Source organism: Lingula anatina, chromosome 9, assembly GCF_051362555.1.
Source record: "Lingula anatina isolate TDL-2025a chromosome 9, LinAna3.0, whole genome shotgun sequence".
In the NCBI taxonomy this organism is placed as follows: domain Eukaryota; kingdom Metazoa; phylum Brachiopoda; class Lingulata; order Lingulida; family Lingulidae; genus Lingula; species Lingula anatina.
The window spans coordinates 6,106,993-6,125,491 of record NC_141775.1 but is presented as its reverse complement, the minus strand read 5'-3'; the positions used below and the strand labels follow the sequence as shown (position 1 = coordinate 6,125,491).

The following is an 18,499-nucleotide window of genomic DNA, read 5'->3' as shown; positions in this document are numbered from 1 at the left end:
TCTGTTTGTTTGTAGAAAAATCCAATGTCAACATTGTGCAAATTCTTCTAAGGATGAAATATTATGCTTGTTTGATTAGACTAGGATTTTTTGGTTTTAAAAAGAGAGTTTTCTCTTTTGGAAAAAGAAAAGAAATATATACGTATAAATCTTGAGATTAATTTTAATTATTTAAGAAGAAGATGTCTTTCTACTTTTATTTAAAATACAAGCTTTTCCTGAAGAAAATCAGATCAGTACAAATTCAGCATGTCATTTCAGTGCATTTTTGCTACAGAGTTAAATCATGTTTTTGGTATTAAATAAAATGTTTTTTCCATTAAAATAAGAGGTGGGTGCTTCACTTCAGGTAGACAAATGTTTTAGCAGGAGTCACAGTAGTCTAAAATTTCATCCTAACATTAAGAGTGAGGTTTGACCCATTCGTTGTAGTGAATCAAAGCAGTGGTCTAAAATACTCCATATCTGCAACACAGCAGCTGTAGACCTGTCTAAAATCCCTCGCCACAGCAATCAGCCTAGCTGTTTAGCCAAGTGTAACGGTCAATCAATAATCCAATGGTCAAACAGATTGACCACTTGTGGTATACCAAACAGTCATTCACGAGTAGCCAGCGGCCCTAAAATGGCCGGTTCAATGATCTTGGCTCAAGCAACGTTGTACAGCATTGGGTAAGCCTTTGTGGAGCAAGTTAACCAAATAAACGAGATGAATGCCCGGGGTGCAAAATTAGGGGTCAATACGGCTGCCACCTGTTGACTTTTCGTTTTGGGGGTGGGTGGGTAGGTGAAGGTGTGGGGGTGGGGTGGAGGGGGTGGTGCATGTCTCTGCCATGACTGCAAAGTTCTGTTTATCTTTTTAGTTAATGCCCTTCAATAAAGAATGGATATTAAATTTTTATATACACCTCAATTTCATTCAGTTAAACTACTTCTCACTGGATGATAATATGGCAAAAAGAAAGTGTTCATTTCATTTCCCCAACCCCCAAAATTAATCTAAGGTATAGCAAAATATTATAATTTAAACTTCACAAGACATATACATACATATTTTTTGTTATATCTAAAACTATGCAATTTTCTCCTCTAATTCACATCTTTTGAGTAATTTTTATGGAACTTCTTTATATTGGTAATTTTTTTCTCACATTTTCCTAATCTTAACATCCAATAACTGATAATAAACACTACATAATCATGAAAATAAAAGTACATAACTTTCTTTGCATTCCTACAAAAATTCAAATAATTTCCAAAGATGACAATTTTTATTGAATTTAGTTAATATTGTTAATATTGGTACATTCAACTCAATCTTATTTTAAAATTTTTAAAGAAAATATATACCACATAAAAAATTCTCCAGTCTGAAACAGATCTTAAAAATACATCAAGACAACCCACCTTCAAAAAATGTAAAAAAAAAAGTTAGCAAGCAAATGAAATACGACAAAATATCACTAAAATCAGATACAAACACATAAAAATCTGAGAATTTCAACCATGATAGCGCATTTCATTCTCAACCACGTAAGAGGTATTCCTAATTCCCCTGTATATCGGAAACTTTATACCATGTCAGAGAAACTTTACACTGCCATAACAAAAGTACCCCAAGTTTTGATTATAAGGTTGAATGGAAGTGTCACGTCAGTACGAAGTGCCGTAGGGGAGGGGAACTATTGGAACTCTCCAGTTAACTAAGCATATCTTATGACACAATGAGAACGAGTAGCGTCAGATTCCTTGGATCACTTTTATGTTTTTGACGTCCGTCTGAATTTGATTTTATTTCCTGTTTTGTAGTTTTCAAGACTTTCATCATGTTTTTTTTTAAATCGTGCTTTGATTTCTTTTTTTGTTTGTTTGTTTGTTTGGATAACAGTATAAAAAGTTGTATCAGTGATTAAGTGCTTGCTCAGCCTAGTCTGGTGCCAATCTGAAGTTTCAGCAGGAATCAATTTCTACTTTTCTTTTTCTCGATAATCACTTGAGAAAGAACAATATTGAGAGTGGTGGGAGGGGGAAGTAAATATGTAATCTATGAGAGAGAGAGAGAGAGAGAGAATGTAATCAAGTACATTTTTTTTCATTTTTTAGCTGCTAAGACAATAACAAATTGGGAGAAAAGGACAACCACATCTTTTTATACTAGTATCAAAACCATGTCCTTTACATGTCTAAAACAACTTTTATTTTGTATAGAGAAAAGAAGAAATTTTTATATCTGCAATTGAAATATTTCCTGTTAATATTTAGCATCAAGTAGGTTCAATGTTGAAGATGTTGAAGAACTGTTCTATTGCTTCAGATAAAATATACCTTCTTTAAGTTAACAAAGAAATAAGTAATTCTTACGCTGCTTACAATTAACTTCTAATTTTCACATGTGGTTTGAACAAAAAATTCCAGCTACAAAAATTAACTTAACTATCAAATATTTTCATTTTTGGTTTTGAAATTTTAATTTTAAATTGTTAAAACAAAATAATTAAAATCATGTTTTACAGATATGTTATATTAAAAAAATTCTAAAATGCGTTTTATTTTTGGAAAGAAAGTTGAAGTAAATTTTCGAAGTAAAATGTCTATCAATCGCTTCACAATATTTTCCCTTCTGATAAGTTTCTCTGAAGATTTTTTCCCCCAAACATTAAGCTATTTTCTTAATTTCAAAAATATAAAAAGAGCTCAAAATGGTGAAACAAAAATAATTCTAGAGAGGAAAAATATTAAAGACCAGGAATCGATGAACTAAATAGTAAACTTAACAATTATGTAGAGAAACTGCTGTGTCATAATTTTCTTCCCTGGGAAAGTAAAAAAATTTGTTTTAAAAATTGTTGTCTTCTATATTTTTTATGTGTAATAAAACATTCTAACAATACTTACATTTCTAGGTCAGTGGATATGGGATCTTGGATGAGATTGGCAACCTAGAGAGAAAAAAAAAATTAATAATTTAATAATTTAATACTTTATTATTTGCTCTTGTTCTTTATTTCATTAATCTATCTTTTTGGGATGACACTGTTAATATCATTATTTCTATGTAAAGGAGAAATCTACTCGTAGAAATATGAGGTGCTTACCACAATAAAAATAATTAACTTACTAATCAAATTAATAAATGAAAAGTAAAGAAACAAGAGATATCTCTACCCTTTAGGATTTTAAACTTACTTAATACAAAAGAAAAAAAAATTATTTAAAAAAAAATCCTGCCCTGAGGGGTGAAAATGTGAACCATTTCCTGCTCCCGAACCTTTAGAACCCTTTGTTAAATAGATTTGCTGAATGTGCTAATTATATTTTGAAATAAAGAAAACAAACAATAGTGGAAATCACACAGCAGAGGAGAAATACCTTTATATATTCAAAGGTGTCACCAGGTGTCGCCAGAATATCAACCTTCTATTCTCATGTACAAAACAGCCATATCAGAGGCTTAAAAAAGTAATATTAAATTGTAAAGAAAGGAATTAATTGCCTGTAGATAGTCTAAAATAGTTGCTGTCAAAGCCTCGATAAAAATGAAAACCAGGAAACCAATTACACACCAGAGGGCAGTAGTGAGGTCCTCACTTGCAGGATTGTTTTCAAAACAACTGAATTTTAACTTGGTGAGCTTTCACTATATACTATATCATTGCATATATTCTGATGCTTTAAGAAAAAGAGGTAAAATTCAAGATGAAAACATCTATCTCTTTTCTTTTACCAAATTTAAATCTCTAGATAAAAACAAAACCTGTAGAGATATGCCACAAGATTATGAAAGGGCAGATTATTCCAAGGAATGCAGCACAATGACTGATTGTGTTAGAGGAGACAAGGCTCACAAAGATGCGTTGATATCACAAACCACTGCAATCACTCATAAAATAGCCTCTCCAGTCACAACACCACCACAAAGTGAAAAACATCCGTGCTCCCCTGAGTCCACGGTCGGAACATGCATTCTTGTTCAGATAAAAAAGAAAAACCCGGCTCATTCAGGGTGCGATCGATGGAGGGCGAGGGCATGTGTACCTCGGTTGTTGCCCTGAATAGGACATGTATTGACTGATTGGCGTTGCGCTGGTGTGGAGCCAAGAATATCCCATACAGAACGCTCCTAACGCATGACTGCGCACAGGACGATAAACCATTTCTCTGACACACACACACAGACACAGACAGACACAGACAGAAACAGATCTACTCCTACTCAGACCTTATGCAATCTAGGCCTTCATTGAAAAATCAATGAACCGAGACTGAACAAACAAAGCCCCTGCTTTCTGTATTATTGATGCCTGCATCTGAATCTGTTAAAGCGTGACCGTGACTGCAGCTCAAGCACAGAGCAACAAGAATAAAGAGTCAATACAGACTGTTGCTCTGTAAGGCTAGCTCCCTTTTTGTGTTTGTTTTTGATTTTCTATACATTGCCATACATTCTTCCTACACCCTTTATGACCTTCACCTTTACGGTTCACAATGCTACGCTTCAATGAATGTAAAGCTAACAAAAGGGGCTTTATAATTTTACATCCAGGCTCTGCACCCCTGCACACTGCTAGCTTTTTTTGAAAAATAATTTGATAACTGCAACCTTTATTTGTTTTATGGATTCGGGATAAAGAGATGGAATTGGTCTTCTCAGATTATCTACATACATTTCCTGTAGATATTTTAGAATGTTAAAATTCTTTCTTTTTTTTTTTACAATATCTCTCTCTGGTCGGCCTTGCAGGCAATTGTTTATGTTGAAGTCCCTAAAACCCTGACAGGGACAAAAGGCACGCAGGTGTGCGGAGATAAAAGTCACTGAAGTGTTTACGCCGTGACAAAAATAAACAATACCTGCGCAGATCTAAAGTTGGTCCGTAAACTACACTCATTCTGTGCAAATGTGATCTTATGAAAAGAAGGGGTGTTGGGAGGCTGTGCAGAAATAGATTTCTTTTTCTTAAATATATTTTCGTTTTGTTCGCTTGGTCAGAGGTCAGGAGTAGCAGAGGGCCGCTGTCTATCTGAGCTGACTCGCACACCTGGTCGGCCTGCGGGTGCCTCGGGATCGAAATTCAAACAAATTCTTTGCCCTTGTTTGTCCTGAGAACATTCAATAAAATTGATGCGTAGCATGTATAGCTTTTGATTGCGTATTGAAATGGTTTTATAATGACACCATATCAAGGACCTTAAAAACTCAAAGCCTCGGTACACAACAGAATAAATTACACTTCTAGAGGGAAACCTAAGTACATCTTTATATATTCAAACCTTCGACCCGTTCTTCTGTCTATTATGACAATAGTATGTTTTCTCTATCACCTGCCGAAACGGTTACGCATTAGCAGCGAACGACCATAGCGCCGCAGCTCTGTCAATGCGAGCAATTATCCACACCAACTGATGCGTGAGGCTACGAAGCGGCAAGCATCGATATTGGACTTGAACGAAACCAAGCATGAAAATTGCTTTCAACGACGTTAAAAAAGTTTTGCCATCCCAGGCCGCTTCCGGGGTATTGCCACTTTTCAGATAGCTCGGGACTCTTTGTATTGAATGCTTTCCAACTATCCTTAAGAATTCTATGCTGTGTTTGACTATGTCATAACAGCACGTGGTAACTGCTTTGTATCTATACGGTCTCCAAATGCCACTGGGTGCAAATTTCATCCTGGAGACTTGCATTTAAAAAAAAATTTAATGACATGAAAAAAATCATTCAATAGAACTTATGGGGAAAAAACATTCAAAAATGCTATAAACCATTTTAGGCAGATTTTACTAAATTCTGCTGATACTAAAAGAAAATGTAATATTACAAATATGACAAAGGCCACGTCCTACACAAATCATACAAAAAGTTAATGGTCATGCTTTTCTTTAGAACCTAAAACACACACTAAAACATGTAACAAATTTGTATCTAAATTACTTTATTAAGAAGAATACATATCCATCCTTTCACAGCTAATGAGCATTTTAGGAGGAGGTGACTTTTTTTTTAATAAACAAAGGCTGAGAAAAGGAAGGTATTTTGTACAAATCTTATCTATAAAAAGACAACTAATGAGACATTTTCCAACAAACAATTTTTTCCCTAAAATGTCAGTTGCATAAATCCACAGAGCATTATTTTTAGCTGCCGAGAAGTTTGACATACATCAGTGAAAAACTTTTTACTCTTACCAGCAGATATGACTGGCTTCAAAGATGAGAACACATGCCTATAGATGTGTTAGTTAATCGATTGATATATAAAGAGAAGGTGAGGGGGTTACAGGGCCTTTGGTGCTTGTAAATCACATTTGATTGTATAAAAGAAGCCTGCATCCATGCGTCATAAAATCAACAGTGTAAAAAATTGTTGTATATCACACACCTAATTTAGTCATATTCTGAAAAAAAAAAAAAATTTTAATGTACATTTTATACATATATATTTTTTATCTAGTTCAACTTCTTAACTGTTTTTTTTTCAGTTTTTTTTATTCAAATCATTTAAAAAGAGAAGGCAGAAAAGCCCTATTAACAAAAGTTGTCTTTATTGTGAGAATTGGCAAAAAATATGAATGAAGGATTCTTTTTGTTTGTGGTATTTAATTATCTATTTGACACACACACATACACACAGATAGATAAATTTAGATATAGATATAAAAAGAAATAGTAACCAACTCCAATTTCTATTTCAATATTAATCAAAAAGTAAAACCTTTGAATATATTCAAGTATGAGGTCTTTCAAAAATGAAAAAAAAAAAAAAAAATGACATAAATGCATTTATTTCTCAAGAACACACACCTGTCAGTTAACACTTACGCAGTCCAATTACCACTCAGGAAAAAAGATGCTAATGACCACTCCCATTAACTGACTTAACATTCACAGTTAGTTAAGTCCCCAAATCTTTATGCTACTTTGACACAAGAAACATCCGTAGAAGTCCCCTTAAATGGATTAGTTTCCCAGGAACGGCTTATTGTTTTAGACTCAACTGTAGTTAACTACGTGCAGCAGATTTATCCAGAATTCGAGAAGAGAAAAAAAATTCAAAAGCCCTGATGTAAATAGCAACTTTCACCCAGCCCTGTACTAGTGGATTAGCCGTCACACTCAGACTTGATCAACCCAATTACTAGTTTTCAAGTCCCTAAAATCTTTTCCGCAGGAAAGAGGTTACAATCAGTCTTAATCACACTGTGGTCATTAGATGTTAATGATATCACGAAAACTTATACAGTGGTCGGTACAAAACAGGTAAAGAATAATATGCTGCCGCACATGCTTTATAAAACCTTCCAATAGGATGCCATGATTTAAAATAGAGAAACCCACTGAAAAAGAATAATGCACATTATCCTATATTGGATCTGTATTTTAATTGTCTAAGGGCCTAAATTTTAACTTTTCAAAGAATCTGAATTTCAATTTTTCCAAGGATCTGAAATTCAACTTTCAAAGGATCCGAATTTCAACTTTTCCAAGGATCTGAATTTCAACTTTCAAAGGATCTGAAGTTCAACATGTCAAAAGATTTAAATTTCTACTTTTTCAAAGGATCTGAATTTCAACTTTTAACTTTTGCAGGTCTCTGTATCAGCCTTTACCTACATCAACACATTTTATCAAATCACATTAACTTTCTAAAAAAATCAAACCAAAAGCTTTAAAAGTGCTGCTTTTAAAACTTCCATTCAATTTTGCATAGCTATTTTAGGATAAATTAAAAAAAATAATAATAAAAATAAATAATCATGTTTCATCGATTGCTTGCTCATTACCTAAAAATATATTGTACTGCATTAAATTTTTTTTCGGAAAATTTGTAGCAAATAGGCATTATTAGCACTAAACAAACCATATATTTCCTGGCACAAACCCCTTGTCCTTCTGAATGTGTACAACCTATCGCATTTTCTTTTTTACACTTTTTTCTTGAACAAATACTTTATGTATATATATATATATTTATTCCCTATTATATATTTTTTAACATGCGATGTACAATGTAGTATGTATAGCAAGATGTCTTTGTATATTTCGTTACCAAGAAACCTTGCTGAAAAAAAAAAAAAAACTGTACAAAGCTGGTATCATCACAAAAACGAATGGAAACTACTTAATACTTGACAAGTAGGCACAAATTACAGGTCTTGTGGTACTTACACATGAAACATAATAATGCTGAAAATACAGGTGAATGAACTTGGATTATATCATCGGGAAAAGTGAACCCAAGTCAAGTGATATGAATTTCCAGACAGTTTTTGACCGACAAATCTGTCTCTATTTTAAACATTTTCAACCCAAGAAGGGTAGTGGACATTATTAAAGTTAATTGAGTCCAAAACTGATAATTACAGATCATAAAAATAAATAATAACTAACTGCTAACACTTTCACTAGTTTGTTTAGACCAACAACTTAGAAATATCCTGTATTCAAAACTAGTCCTTCATTCAATATTTTAGCAAGTGGTCTTAGAGGCGGGTTAATGCATGTAAAATAAATAAAAATAAATAAATACTTCTACAATTTTTTTTCATTTACAACATAGTGTGTATCCAGAATTTAGCTTTCCATTTTACAGAAATATTTTCATTTTAAAGAATTTCTAACAATTTTATCTTAAAGAAAAACACTTTTAGTCACCCGCTTTCTTCATGATGCTACTTAAATAAGAGAACCTCAAATAAATTGTCAAATTCCTTGGTAAAATCTGATTTACTAAATTGACATTTTTGCCTACCTATGTATCATTATAATCCAAAAACAAGATACGCGTGTAAAGTGATAGGAAATGTCTGAACTGTAGCTGAAATTATCTTGAGGTCAGGCTAACAAATAGAAATTTTGGCAAAAACTGAAAACTTTAAATAAGTGTGATCAAAAGAAAAGAGCAAGCTGGTCATTTTCTCCATCAGTAATTTTGGGAGAAAAAAATTATAAAATGCAAAATATCTAGCAATAAAATATTCTTATATTCTATATCTAGGACAAAATAGTGCCTGGCTAAGTTACAAAGTTTTATCAATATTTTAGCTCACACATGTGCTCACATTACTTAACAGAGGCCATATTTTAAAATAAAATGTCAATAACTTCAGTAAAAATTGCTGACTCAGATCAAAGCAAGAGCCTGCTGAAAATAACTTTATTTTAATAAAGGGTGAGAGGAAGGAAGGGTAAAAAAATTGAAATTTTGGAGTTTTTCAATAAGTCAAATATGCATTTTCTTCTTTTGAATTTGACTTTGTAAATGGATTTGATTCAAAGTTATCTATCTATTAAAAGTCATCTTAATGTGCATATAAGCCATTATTCAGTAGTATTCAGTAAAATTTGGCCAAATTATACTTTTTTTTTTTTTGAGAAAGTAAAATTTGGGATATTTATTTTCCCATCTACAGTATACCCGCAGTCAACCAGGCAAGATGTTTTTATCATTTACACTGCTTTTCTAAATTTTAAAATTCTGGCATACAAAAAATATTCTGAATCCAAAGAAAATTACTGTCAAAAATGCTTCTGTCCACTCACCCCTCATGATACTCTCTCTTAACCCCTCCCCCACCCCCTGCTCATCCCCCACCCCCACCACCAGTCCTATCTCTCTTCAGGAAGAGGAAACCTCAATACCAATGGTTAAAGTAAGTTCTTGTCCATAAAAAAAATAAAAAATAGGGTACCAGTATATAAAAAAAGGAACAAGTATCATTCAAACCTCTACTGACTGTAAATTCTCATCTGCAGCTCTTCCTCTGTGAAATAATTGTGGCCAAAATCAGTCCAGTCATCGGTAAATATCAGCGCTTCTTTTGCCCCTCAACTCTCTTCTCCAACTCCAGTGACAGTAATAGCATGTCACTTACCTCGTTGCTTTTCTCAACAAGAGCATGGAAGCCTCATTAACAACCACATCTTGTTCACGATTTACATTTACAAGCTGCTGTCGACACCTTTAAAAGTCTTGTTACTAGGCATGCTGAATCTCTCTAATAACCTCTCTACATAACATGCATGCATGAAACCTTGGCGAATTTTTTTTAATCACCGCACTTACACTAATCAGCATCAGCTCATACTATCTGTCCATAAATAAATGTATATTTTTTTACCTTTGCACGGCTACTAAGGCTTCAACAATCCTTCTAAATGTACGATACGTGCGAGTCGTTTGGTGTTTGTCGTATAATAGATAAATGAATCATGCGCCAGCTATTCCAGAGTGCTACAATGGTTATGCTCCATTTGGCATTGACTACCCCCAAACAGAGGAAGAATACCCACACTGCGGCCAAGGAATATGAATGATTTAAATGTTTTATTATTTTTTCAACAATCTTATAGTCCGAATTTTTTAAGCAAGGAACAAACAAGGGGCCCCGGGATCTGAATATTTTTTCATTTTTTTTCACTACCTGATTACGATATGGCCAGTCAATGTGGTTGATCAATGAGTCTCATTTCATATTTTGTTTGAGATCATCAGGTGAGGAGGCCCAGAATATGTTTACCTGACAGTGGGTTTTCTGCCAATGGCCACCTGAACATGCACGTAAAGCACGACTCGCATGGCCTTCCATGATCAACCTACGGCGCATGCATTATCATGTTGTATTTGTGGTGGTTGACTGTATTATTGCGAGACAGGTTCGTAAGGCAAGAGGAACGTGCCACAGACTATTGATCACACCACGCCAGGCGTGACTGAGCCTGAACCGTGATATCGAGTTACTATATTCAATTCGTACATTATTGTCTCAAGCCTTCAAGTCTGAACTCCAAGATAGACACGGTTAACTGAGAAGCACATAGGGGAAATAATACAAAAACACAAATTTTGGTGCAAAACTTCTCGGTTTGTGGTTTCTTATAGACTCATACCCTGAGGGGTAAGGGAGAAGGATCCAGTACGTGCTTCATACAATCAGTCCTAAACAAAAGTTCCCTCCTTCGTGAGGCATTCATTTTTCAACAATTAGGCACATGTCTTCCCTCCTATTCAACTGTCACGCACACTGTTTGACCCTTTCACACCTGACTGGTGAAGTGGAAAAAACATCATGCATGGCTTCATCGCCATTGTGTTCTCCTTGCAGAAAGGTGGCCACAGAGCAGCAGAGGCTAAGGGGATATAATTCCCTCAAACTGACTGCGGCACAAGTGAGCCACAAAGGGTGTTTCTCTCACATAGATATTAATGCAGGTTTTATAAATTCTGATACACAACACCATATTTGATTACAATCAACAATCTGTTCTCATGTTTCAGCATAACCAAGACAGACAACTTTTTTCATCTTTCCTCCCCGCGTTTCTTCCTCGCAAGGGCATGTGTTTATATCGATCCTGGAAGGGACAATGCAATAATCCAAAAGAGCTCTTTCAAATGTCGCTTTTCACACCTCACAATAAGCTAAGGTTTGATTTTCTACAAGGTTGATTAAGCAGGCTGATTGCCCTGAAGCTAATATGACATCATCCCATCTTACGCCTCACTGCCATGACCTGTTAACACGCCCTAACATAATAACACTGAACATATTTGACCTCACCACTGACTGAAAATGAAATAATATGTATATTTATGTATATGTAAATGTTTAGTGGGCAGGTGGGGTAGGGTGGGGGTAATCTAAAACACAGGGAGAGGTGGAGCTTAATGATAATGGAATTTACATGTTTTTATAAAAGGAGAGAGAGAGAGAAGGGAGAAAAGGGAAAGCAGTATAGACAGTAAGAGAGAAAGAGAGAGAGAGAAAGAGAGCAAGAAATGAACTGAATGTATTTTTTTCTTTTTTTATATCTTTTAATTGACAGTTGATTCTTTTCTCTCTTTTCTGCCTATCTCTTTTCTTTCCCCTTCTTCTCCACCTCTCTCTCTCCTTTTATTCTTCCTTAGGCCTGCTCTACCTCCATCTCTCTCTCTCTCTCTCTCTCTGAAGTCCTGAACAGGATATTTGCAAACATTTCATTAATATAATTCTCATGCCACCCCCTATTTTTTCACTAAACATTTGGGTAAACGTTTGCAGTTTTTTCTAGCTTTTTTGGTATATCTATGTTCTGAATTTAAAGTTTGCTGATCATTCTCAAAGTTTATTGCTTTTTACCCTTCTTAATCACACCCATTTTTGGCAGATGTACAGTACTTCATTTAGCATTAGTTTTAACCTGCCATACCAAAATATCAGAAAGGAGTGAAGCACCATAAAATATAAGTTTAGTACTTACATAGTGCACTTACATCTATTATTAAAGGAGCATAAAAGAGGGCATTATTGACAAAATGAAAATAAAGGATAAACTTTCGTGAGACACACCTCCACCTCCAAGCTAAAGATATATTTTTTCTAACAACAAGTGCCAACAAGAACTGTGCAGATGGCAAAGGGGTTCAACACAGGTCCGATTTTTTTTCTTTCTTTTTTTTTCTTTAAGAAATTCACAGTCAGTTCAATTCAAGAGCCAACAAAATTGGAAAGAGGAATATTTTTATAACTATATATGGTACTGCAAGAATTCATTTGTTAAAAACCAAAGCTTTTACAAGAGTTTATCTTTCACAATAAAAAAATATGCTCTTTATTACTTCTTTTTTCTTCGACCTATAACTGTTCAGTATATCATACATTAGTACAGAAGCCTTCAGTTTATTACATCTCTTATACTACTAGTTCATACATCTGTATTTGTCCTTTAAGTTGCTTTTATGGATAACGCTTACTTGTATATATAAAGTATTCTGACAATGATTAAAACACATTTTCATTAGCATATGCCACTAATTTTTCTACAGATTAAAATACATGACACAAGTGGGGACATTACCTAGAGTCCATATTAGAGTCTTTATACCATTCTGCTCCCATTTTTTAACATGCAGTCAGAGCAAATCTCTACCATGACAATTACTAAAATCTCAGTATAATGGATCCTAATGCAATAAAGAATAAGTGAAATTTGGCCTTAACTCTGACCATGGGGCAGCAGAAGTCAATCTAACTGTATTTGACGACATAATTAATTGTGAAGACAGGTAAAAATGGTTGATATTTAAGACCCACAGAAAGTTTCTTTATTTAACTTAAGTCTACTAATTTATCACATTTTTTTAAGTAATCCATGTGTCTAACTTTCAGTCTAAAAGTGAACACTAAGGTTCCACTAAAACTTCATGAAACTTGGGTCCTGACTACAATGGCATTTTCTCTTTGTTACTCACTTTTCTCATCAAGCAGAACTCTTTTGTAAAAGTCTGTATCATCCCCATAAGCCTGAAACTATTACATCCCTTTTTCCATCTGCGTGTGAAGTTTCCTTGAGCCATCAATGCATAAAAACCATTTCAAATACCATCTCCCTTTTTTTCCATCTGCCACTGAAGGGTCCATGGAGTTCACTAGACCGCTAATCACAAATGAAGCCTTCCATTTTTCAACTTTAAATCTCTCTCAATCACCTGCAACAAAATCCTCTTGAAACCAGAAATCCTTAACATTATCTTTCACAGGTATGCAATTTACCTGGCCATATGTGTGAAACATACAGTGACAATGGGGGGGGCAATTCACATGGAACGATCCCATCCCGCACTTTCTCTCTTTCCCACATAGAACCGGTCAATAAACCTCAAAATTGACCAAAAAAGAGGGTTGTTACCATTTGGAGAATGAAGTTCAATCCTATAGTAATTGCTAACATAGCATGTAGGTTTTTAAGCAAAGGAACAGGTACGCTTGTTAAGTAGATTTTCATAAAACAGTATATATATCACATTTTTGTGTAGCGAAATAATTACAGTTTCTCAGAAGAATTTTAAACCGGATTCTTTTGGACCAAAATCCTGAACTACTTCAATTAAAGGAATAAACCTTAAAATAGTCCTTTATTTAGGGTAACCGTTAGCATAAAAAATAAGCCAATGCTTGAGAAAATTTTGAACTTTACTTCGGTTCCTATGCAAACTTTTGAAACCTGACTGACAATGCTAAACAGACTCTCTTCCATCAGAATATACTGTTGGTGCAATGCTTCATTTACCTAAACTAAAACTGATATATCTAAGATAAAAAAAATAATACTAGTACTAAAATGTTTATTCTAATGTCTACAGGGTTTCTTAAAGCTTCATACCTTGATGAAGTTACAGAGCAGTGTGAACGTGGCCGTCACACCTTGGTAGCATTGCCTGGAGGTCCAGACTCTACCTGCTCTATTGTAATATTACATCACCGACAGGCTGTTCTGCTTAACTGATTACGGGGTGTTAACCACCCGGCTCAGGTGTGTCGAGGCAAGGTGTGACCAGGCTGGAGTTTATTCACCACTGGATTTGCCTTTAAGGGCCTGGCACATTCCTGGCTTTAGAGATTAAATAAGAGAATGGCAATAAAGCTCCTAAATGTATATTATTTTTCAGTGATAATCTCTCTCTCTCTTTCTCTCAGAAAAAAACTTTTATTTGTGTTGTTTTAAAATATGGGAGCCTAGAATTGTCCTTTTTTTACTGCTTAAAAACATAATTTTAAGTTACTTGCTTCTTCATGTACCCTCTGCCCTGCTGCTTTCATTAACTGGTGCAAAGCTGTTCGTTAAGTTTGCAATTCAACGGGAACAAAGCATTAACAACTAAATCCATTACATATATCTAGAAAGTATAATATATGCTTCAGAGATTTTAATACTCCCGTAACACTTGGAACTAAAAGTAAATGTGAAAAAACTAATAAGCAAATGTGGTGCCCCTTTTCCTCTCATGTTGAAACTACCTATATCCAAGAGCAACAGGTATTACTGCGTAGACATTTTTTTCTCGGGCTTAATTTCATGCCTCGTTCTCCATAGCATGACATGCAGTAATTTTTCACAGCTACAACTCCTTTCTTGTTACAGTTGTCAACCTCTTTAAATGCTGAGGCCAATTGCCGTTTGTTTCTATTCAGGAAGAATACTCCTAAACCCATTCACAATAGACAGGGTATTTTTCGGTTGGAAGCAATTTTCTACGCTATAATTTTGGTATTAAACTTTTACGCACGACTTCATTTTGTCTATGGTGCAGCATCCAGCGTTGTCCCACCTCTGTCACGGTGTAGAGTTAGGGACAATGGGACTGTTACAACACACACTATGTCACGGTGGGCACACCTCTCACACGGTTTTAATGTAATCACCAATTTTCCCACAATCTGCCCTTGAAATGGTTTCTGTGGAAATTTAAAGAGAGCTGAATCCTTTTTCTTATTTATTTATTTCTTAGTTTATTTATTCATTTCTGGTGGGTGGGGGGTGGGGGGGGGTATGAGGGTGTGTTTAAGGGGAAATTTAATTTCTTTTATCTTTTGGAACACTTGATAAAGACTTTCTTTTAATTGCCAAAACTGGATGCTAGGTAAAGAGTGAAAACAGTGTTAATGAGAGAGAGAGAGAGAGAGAGAGAGAGAGAGAGAGAGAGAGAGAGAGAGAGAGAGAAAGCCAAGAGAGCTGTCATTTCGTATTTGGCCCACAATCTTCACGCTGACTCCAGTCCTCTCATCACTCAAAAGCTACAAAACAACATTCTAATGAATGCAAATCTGAACAATCACCGAAATAATTTCCACTTTTACCCAATAAACCACTGCACTCTGTTTCTGAAAGCATCACTGCCATGAAATGGTCACAGTTTGGTGCATTCCTAGGTATGCAACTCCATGATCCTGCATCAGAATACAATCTAATTATTCAAAAACGTTCACTCTTGCAACAGGTTTTATTTTACATATCAAACACATTCCACCTATGTGGTAAATCAGGATTCTGAATCAGTAAAAGAAATAATGTAATTATTCAAAATAGTTCATATTCAATGTTACAGGGAGGGTTCAGGTAGGATCTGGGTCTTCTGGAAGATGGTCAGATTTTCAAGTTTATATTGTTGGGTATCCAATTTTTTTTTCTGTTGAAAGATGGTCAAAAATGGAGGGTGGATCAAGAAAGAAAATTTGGAAGAATGTCTGAAAATATCCCTGGACCTGCCCCTGTGTATGGTGCTGGGGGGGGGGTTGAAAGAAGAACTCTTTTGACAAGAAAAGGGTCCATTCTGCATCTTAACTTGGATCTAGACTCTACTATATTTTTTTAAACATGATTCAACAAAGTGGTGAACTTTTTAGAAAGAGAATGTTTTCATGCATAAAATGGGTTCATCTAATGTGGTCAACTATAGGGAGAAAAAAAGAAAAGCAATCACTAAATCTGCCATTCTGTTTTAGTTGGGATAATTGATCAAATTATGACCATCTTTAGGCAAAATCTAAATTCATTCGTGTTAGAACTTGACAAAAGACCAGTCTCTCTTTGGGTCATTGGGAACCATGATTTTGCATCCAAGTAAGGTTTAATTATTCAAAAATGTTCCGACATACGCCAGGGTTTTTACGCACAACTCAGTTGTTGCCCCTCACTGCAGCCAGTAGGGGGCAAGAAGCATGAGAATAATCATGCTCGACATACACACTGGCCTGCCAAGGGGAGCATGTCAAAATTGGAGAAATAGATACAAAATGATACAAACAGTCACAAATTAAAAAAAATTGTATATCACTACAAAAAATAAAAATAAATAATTTTACAATTTTAACTCCAAATTCCTTCTTTTGTGAACTTTTTTTGTCAGATCAGTGACTATATGACATAATTTTTGAAGAAAAAAATAAAGGATGGTTAAGATAAAACATTTTCAGGATAAAGAAAACAAACTCAAGGGACCACTTAATCAATGGTGTATCAAGTTTTAAAAATTAGCAGAAAATTAATGAAGCATGACCCTTGAAACAAGTGAGAAACTCCAGGGAAAAGTGTTTCTTGTCAGCTCAATATGCATTCACTTACTTTACAGGATGAACATTATTGCTCTGTGACCCAATCACTGTTTCTGTCTGAAATTCTTCAGATCTGCATCTCAGTTGGGTGGGAAAACTAACTTTCTTCATCCGAATCTAGAACCAGCCTTAAAATAAATAAATAAATAAATAAATAAATGAATGAATAAATAAATGTGATTAAATTGTATTTAAAAAGTATTCTATATTGTGCTTTGTGGGTCAAAATATCAGTGCTTGACAAAGGTGATTACATCATCTTCAACATCGTCATCATCTTCATCATCATAATGATGTAAATAATAATACCTCAGATATCTCAAACATTTCACTTACATTTTCCAATATCTTTTTCTCTTCTTTTCATTTTTTTTTCTGAAATTGCATCATTTTGCTTTACTCACAAGAAAAATTTTGGTCACAAACAGTAATGAATTTTGGAAATTCTGATTTTAATTCTCTTTTTTATATTTATATTGGAACAATAATATCGGGAATTTGAATCATTTTAGTATTAAATGATTTATTGAATATATCTTAAACACATGTACACACACACACACACATAGACACGTGTACACGCACACAATCTGTTTATTATGGTACAACTATTCACACATAGACTAAATAAGACCTGAAATAAAATTTTTAATTTTTGAAATTATTTAAAAATATTAAAAAAAGAAAACATTGGTCCAAATGTTTTTAGGCTCAGCTCATATTGCTAAAATTAGAAAGCCGACTATGCAGCATTGGTCTAAGACCATTTTACAAACTAACTCAAAATAAATGTTATAGTTGGACATACTTAAATGTCACCAATCAAAATAGTTATCACTGTGAAGATGATAAGAACATGCTCCAGGGACTTAACGTTAACAGACTAAAAAAAGTTCCCTAGCAACTTTCCAGATTCTTCATCTCTGGCTTAAAATCTTAGCAGTCTTCTGAAGACCAAGTATGAAGTGCATCCTAGGATATTTAAATCTTCATAATAACACCAATCAATATCAGGCACTGGAGAAGATAAAATAAATATCTACCAAAGTTTTATCCTCAAAAGAAAAAAAAAGTTTACTACTATTACTACTACTTTTACAAATATAATGATAACAGGTGCTTATGATAGCTTTGGCATAATGCCTCAGGTTCTCTTTGGAAAAAAAGTGGTACATCTTTCAGCCAATAGCACTCTTGTTACTTATTACTCTTATTATAAAGTTCTATATCAATGCACTAGAAAAGTTGGATAAATAGAGATATGTGCATAATAAATGATAATCCAGTGTATATGTATGATTATTTATCTCCAAGCATTTTTCACCAGCTTAGTCTAGGGGACTACTTACATATTGTAAAACCCTGAATAAAAAACATACATAAATACAAGGTTGGGGCCCTAGACACAAAGCCATTTACGATACAATACAGTTCATAGGGAGTTGCCTGGGAGCCCTTACAACACCAAACCTCACAACACTTGTTACATCATCTTAACTAATCATTGCCCATCTCATTTAACATGTGACCCAATAATTACGGTAAAGACTCAATCATTTCAACCGGGAAAAATTAACGTTTTTTCATATGCATAATTTTGGAATCATTAAACTTACATTTCTTTGTAGCAC

The 18,499-nt window shown here is 34.4% G+C and overlaps 1 protein-coding gene across 13 annotated transcripts in view; it reads right to left on the bottom strand.

Moving 5' to 3' along the window:
• The window catches only part of LOC106173386 (uncharacterized), a 113,342-nt gene that overhangs the window by 51,507 nt on the left and 43,336 nt on the right, over positions 1 to 18,499 (bottom strand). For 6 of the 13 annotated variants that reach the window (XM_086995251.1, XM_086995253.1, XM_086995252.1 and 3 more), the window contains 3 exons: positions 16,879 to 16,996; positions 13,229 to 13,465; positions 2,896 to 2,939 (listed from right to left, as the gene is read on the bottom strand). The gene's annotated coding sequence lies outside the window, so the exon portion shown is untranslated. Of the gene's footprint in view, positions 1 to 2,895; positions 2,940 to 10,118; positions 10,209 to 11,877; positions 11,951 to 13,228; positions 13,466 to 16,878; positions 16,997 to 18,499 lie in introns of those variants that run through there. The other 7 variants (XM_086995258.1, XM_013554509.2, XM_013554510.2 and 4 more) reach the window with 4 other exon arrangements.